Source organism: Orbicella faveolata, unplaced genomic scaffold, assembly GCF_042242905.1.
Source record: "Orbicella faveolata isolate gen_17 unplaced genomic scaffold, um_ofav_v1 contig_25, whole genome shotgun sequence".
NCBI lineage: Eukaryota > Metazoa > Cnidaria > Anthozoa > Scleractinia > Merulinidae > Orbicella > Orbicella faveolata.
This window is the reverse complement of record NW_028301553.1, coordinates 3927755-3933841: the sequence shown is the minus strand read 5'-3', so window position 1 is coordinate 3933841 and position 6087 is coordinate 3927755.

The following is a 6087-nucleotide window of genomic DNA, read 5'->3' as shown; positions in this document are numbered from 1 at the left end:
AGGGTAGGACCAGGAGTCATAATCGGGGACGGAGACCGTAAGCGCGCACCATTTCTAGTATTGGGGTTGTCCCCATGATATGGGACAATAATTCTATTTTTAGACCAAATTGCGCCATCGCCTGCGGCACACGCGCGTACATGCTGCGAGGATTTTTGCGGATGTCGCGCAGGGGAAATGGCGTCCGAAATTCCCGAAATTTTTCATGTTTTTCAGTTGGCCCACAACTCAACGCGTTAACGTCTGTTGGAATTTTGCTCAAGTATTTTCGTCGTAAGCTGCTCCAGTTTGAGTGAAGTAAGACAGTGTCGAATTTAGGTATATTCCGCTGTAAGCTTATATATATCGCTGACCAAGTTGTGTTCCGACGGATGCTTCTTTTACATGAGCTATACATTACTCCACTTTAAATTTGACATATGTTGAAGATTAACAGCTTTTCCATTACACAGCAAAAAACTAGCTGGATATATTTAGATATAACAGAGCTTGAGGACTTCATAGTTTCCTAGCTCCTCTTGCCACACGTTTGCGAGGAATTTGCCAGTCTATCGCGACCGAAAAGTAAAACAAAATAATTGCTAGTTTGAGTTTCGCTTGAATTGTAAGCAACGCTTGATGTTTCATCAAGGCCCAATAACTTTACGTCCGTAGATACTGCTCAGTTTTATTCGTGTAAAAATCCAGTAAATTCTCTGTTGTCGATGAATGAGAGCGCCAGCCGATGCGTGTTTTGTACAGTCAGTAAACATGACAAATTGTACTTCCGCCGCACTTTCATGTGAAAGCGTACATCGAACTCAAACAATAACTCTATAGTTTTTAAATATGTTTAAGATTGATAAATGTTTGAGAACATATTAAAAGCTCGGCTGAAAATATGTGAATAAAGCAGAAATAATCAGCAAAGTTACGATGACGCTTTCTTTAATCAACTTGGAATAACGATTTCGATTTTGTTGATCGAGTTATCAAAACTCCTTGTCTATTTTCATTTTCGCAGTGTAAAACTTCACTATGCTTATGTTGAAGAAACACACATGATGTTAGTAGCCTTTTTTACGTTCGTGAAATTTGTTGCAGCATCTCAGCACAAAAGATAACGAACGAAATCTTTGTCAAGATTTGTTGACAACTGAAAACACCGACTCGGACTTGAAAGTGGACGAGCTGCACTATACAAATGAGCTAATTGTACGCGTCAGACTTTCCTTTCAAAAACTTTTGCAAACTCACCAAACAAGCAGAAACAATAAGAAACCATCAAAACAGGTTTTGGCTATGATTAACCATTGTCTGAGAAACTCACAAATTAACTCGATACCAGGGTAGAGAGTTTTCTTGCCATATTCTTAAGTCAGAACAAACGCAAAAACATACGCGTAAGCTTACAACTAGCGTGAGCAGATCTTATTATTCATTCCCAGCGCGAGATTGAAGTCTTGTTTTCGACCCTGAAAAATCCACCTTTTCCGTTAACTCAGAGCATAAAACTACATATAAGCGCCCTGGTTCCTATTCCCTGCCTTATTCCCTGCCATCGCTGTGAAAAATACGCAAGAGAACCTCTCAACTCTCACCATTTGATCACGCAACGTGACAGCATCCACGCGAGAACCCCCGACATGTGCGTGGATCCGCACGGATATATGACGTCAGGATGGCGCAATTTTTTCTAAAAATAGAAAAATTGTCCCATATCATAGGTGCGCGCGAACCCAGAGACTTACGGTCTCCGTTCACGATTATGGCTCCTGGTAGGACTTAAGATCACTTTAGATGGCAAGACACGAGAAATGAGAATCCAGGCTACACATGGCAACCGTCTCCACGGCTGGGAATGAAGACATCCAATAGACAGACAATTGCACTTACATTGGCAGCATAGTGAGCGTAACAGGAGGAACAGAAGAGGAAATCACCGCACGGATCAGAAGAGCGCAGTAAGTGTTTGTATGTTTCATAGCTGTCTGGAAAGCAAGAGCGTGCTCTCTCAAGACAAATCTGAGGATGTTCAACTCTAATGTCAAATCGGTACTTATATACGGGTCGGAAACCTGGCGCATAACAAAAGCTCTGCTTTCCAAAGTGCAGACGTTCGGGAATAAAAGACTCCGCCGGATACGCAGCATCTTTTGGTCAAATGTCATCACGAATGAGGAACTGCGAGAAAGAACTAGAAAAGAAGAGGTAGCAATCACAACAATGAGAGGGAATGGAAATGGATCGGTTATACCTTGAGGAAGGAGAGAGAGAACACCACCAGAATTGAATGACATGAAATCCTTAAGGCAAAAGGGAACAAGGAAGACCGAAACAGTTTATAGTGTGTATGTGGAGACGTACAGAGATAAAAGAGCTGGAGAACATCGGGAAGACATAGGCGGAGGCCAAAAAGACTGCAACGAACAGAGTCCGGTGCAGAGCTATGGTGGAAGCCCTATGCCCTATGCCTTTTTTGTGGTCACTGGGTGTGTAAGGAAGATAGTCCGCGATTTTTCGGAAGCTTTCAGAGCAATCTCTCGCGGCCACGCGCTCTAAACGCAAGTTGTTCTAACGAAAACAACTGATTTCATTCACTCCCTGTTTAGCCACCTCTGTTGATTCAAGGTTGCCTAGTTCCTGGGCCTCGATACTCCGCCGCGGTCAATCGTTTTCGATTTCGGGTCGATGGCCTGGGACGTACAGGATCGAACAAGGCAAGATTCAAGAGTTAAGCTCACTATTTCTGTTGTTTGTTCTATTGTTTTCTCAGCCAATCCTGTTAAGCTTTCTAAGAGTTCCAAGGCCCATCGATCTTTCAATCACTTGAGTTTCGTTGAGATTGTCTGACAAAATGCTCTAGGGCTACAAAAAACTTCAGTTACGTGCGAATTTTTCGCGCCTAATTTTCTCTGAAGGTCTGGTTTACTCGGTTGCATTACCATCGTGTTCAAAGGCGGAATCAAACAAGCCGCAAGTCCCAAGGTCTTTCATTTGTCGCCATCTCGTGTGCTCTTTCACGGCAACCGAAGCTGCTCAGGCTTTTCGAGATAAGACCTGACGATCGAGGATTTTGGTTTGTTTGACAGCAAGATGATACTATTGAACTTTGTATAGTGGTAGAAGATGAAAGTTAAATAAAACTTATGTCTAGATAGAAAGTCTACGAGCGAGCAGCAAGAAAACAGTTGAAGTGCCGTTATAACTGTCTTTTCTTTTGCCTGCAAACTAATGCCAAGTATCCACGAAGAGTCAGCTTCACTGGGAGCGAGTTGGTTTGACAGAAAGCCGTGTTAGCGGCATCAGGGTAAAGCTCGAGAGTAAATCTTGAGACTGGTTCAAATCTAACGATCCATTTGATTTTTTTTTTTTCTTTTTTGTTGATTGAAAATCGAAATAGATGAAATTATGGTCGCCCTTTAAACGCGAATGTTGTGTCAGTTTGATTTTTGTGTCTAGTAACCTCAAAGAAACCGAGCCGAGAAGTCATCATTTAAATCTATTTCTGACGAAGGGACTTTACCATTGTTGTTTAGACGCCTAACAATTTGTTTTTTGAGGGCTTTCCGCCTTATTTCTTTTGCAACTCGCCCATGAAACCGCAAGAGCATTCCGACGGCTTACCGAAATGATTATCTTCCGGACCTTCAGAAGGGTTAGACAACACAAACATAGCACACCATTGCTCTCACGCACAAACTGAAATTTTAATTTGCGGAAAATTTTTTCTTTTCAAATGTTGAACTTCATTTAGAGGGACTTAATCTTGATACGAATAAAGTTCACAAGGTGAAGAAAAAAAAAACATTCTAAGCTCCGAAGTTGAAAGTTATCATCTACCCATGCAGATTAGGTTCAGATTAGTCATTTATAAATTGTTTTTTTTTTTAATTTAAAGCTGACAAATTTTACTGTGATTAACTAAAGATTACCTTATCTATTTAATTTTCATCTTATCTGCGCGCATTACCCAGAGACATCGCTCTGTCAATATACGTTTAACGGCCGATAATGAGATCCAACCAGCTTACAAATTTTGCGACTCTGTACCTGCTTGAAACACTGATAAAAAGATAGAACTTTGATAAGTACTGTATATGCGAATTTAATTTCGTCCCCAAGCCTCGCGACCTCGCGAGGGAAGGAGTCCGTACCTATAGGGAGAAAGCTTAGCCGTGTTGAGGCCTGGTCACAGAAACGATTGAAAAAACATTTTGTTTCCGGAGACTTTCTAGACTCATTCCAGAACCTAACTTAAAAAACCTTCGGTCTTAACTGTCCAGAACCGACAGTTGAAACGGCTGCGCCTTTTCACTGCTTAAACTAAGCTGAGAAAAAGCCAAGTTTTGAAGCTCTAATTGGCTAGACTGTTACTTCCGCCTGTAACACAGCCAAGATTCTCACACTTTATTATGCATTATCTACATCCTTGTTGAAGATAAACAATCGGCGCGTTTGGAGATAATCGCTTTTTGTTCTCCTCGAGGAAAAGGTAGAAAATTTGGAATTCGTCCAAATGTTTCTACGAATCCCGTATTTCTGACCCGAACTAACGGAATTTTGGCAGTCTCGTAAGACTTCAAAAAAATGAAATTGTACCTGGCTACTGTGGGGGCCATTATATCCTCTGAAATAATGAACTGTACGGGTAAAGAAGTGTTTCATGTTTCTGCCAAAAAAAGAAAAAAAACACCACCCTAGCAGAATGCCACAATGTTTGACTAGACTTCTGAGCTTATGTTAAACTAACCTGCGAACAGGCTCACGTTGGAGCACAAGCGCAAACGCGAAATCGTGCGGCGAAGCTGCGAGACTAGAAAGTGACTTTGTTGACGCCCCTTCTCCAGACTCCACCCCCGCCGGATCGCTTCGGTCTTTGCCGCTCGCGCGTGTGACTTTTATTGTTTCGCGCTAGCGTCTAAGCTCGGAGACGACGAGGGAAAGCTTAAGGGTTTAATGAAAAATAGAATGTTCCTTATAAAACCTTAAATTCTGTCTAGAGTTGTTGTTTTTTGTAATTTGTTTTTAACACCCCCTTGCTTAGCTCAAGGTCTGGATCCGCAACTGTGGCTAGCTAATCAAATTTCAAATACTGACATCTGACATTAGTAGATACCACAACCGTATTTTATAACATTTGGTTCCAAATAGCTGCTTGCAAGTCTTCGATAACACAAATTTTCCACTCAGCAACCACAAGCGAAACGCCTGCGTCTAAAAAAAAACATCCAAAGTCACCTTGAACTCAAAATATTCCTTGAAATTACAATTGCAAGTTAAGAGATTTTTTTTTATTTTGACCAATTTCTATGGTGATCATTTCTTCAGATCTCATGACCTTTCCACTTGATTATGCATCGAGGTGTTCTGATTAAACATGGAGTTTCGAGTTTATTTATAACGGTAAATTTCATCGAAAGAGAAAAAGAAATATACCGAGAGGTACGAAACTGACATGAAAGCGTTGGCTATTGAGAACATATTTTGTAAGCAATTGGAATCAGAATCGGTAGATAGTGAAATTGGATCTACAAATTATAATACTCCGCAGCAGGAAATTCAGCTGTTTTTTTTTTAATTATTTGAAAAATTTATCGGCAATTTCTGGCTCGCGTGATTCTTTGCCGACGCCCCCGATTATATTCCTGAATATATTGGAATGATGCCTTTCATTTGTCATGATTAACGATTCGGAAAAACCTCTTTCATTTGCGATTCAGATTATCCAATTAATAACCACAACGACTGAAATAATTGATGACAATATCGTTATTTTAGGACTTATATATTTCTCTAAATATTTTGATGGCCTTGTTTCGATGGCTATTTTTTTCCTGAGTTTGCTGTGAATATTTTGTGTCATATTGTATGCACTTCAGAAGTTAAAATCTCTTGGCGAATTAAGGTCTTATCAAAGAACTGGTCATTCCCGAGGTCAATATTTCATACAATTTTCAGCTTTTTAGAGAGATGTAAATTCATTCAATATGCAAAACACCCAACCAGGGCGAAAGAATTCAAAACTTGCCAGTGTGAATATCAATGAGGTATTATTTTCTTGTTATGATTTTGACCAAAAGATATTGCCATGAATAAGTCACAGTT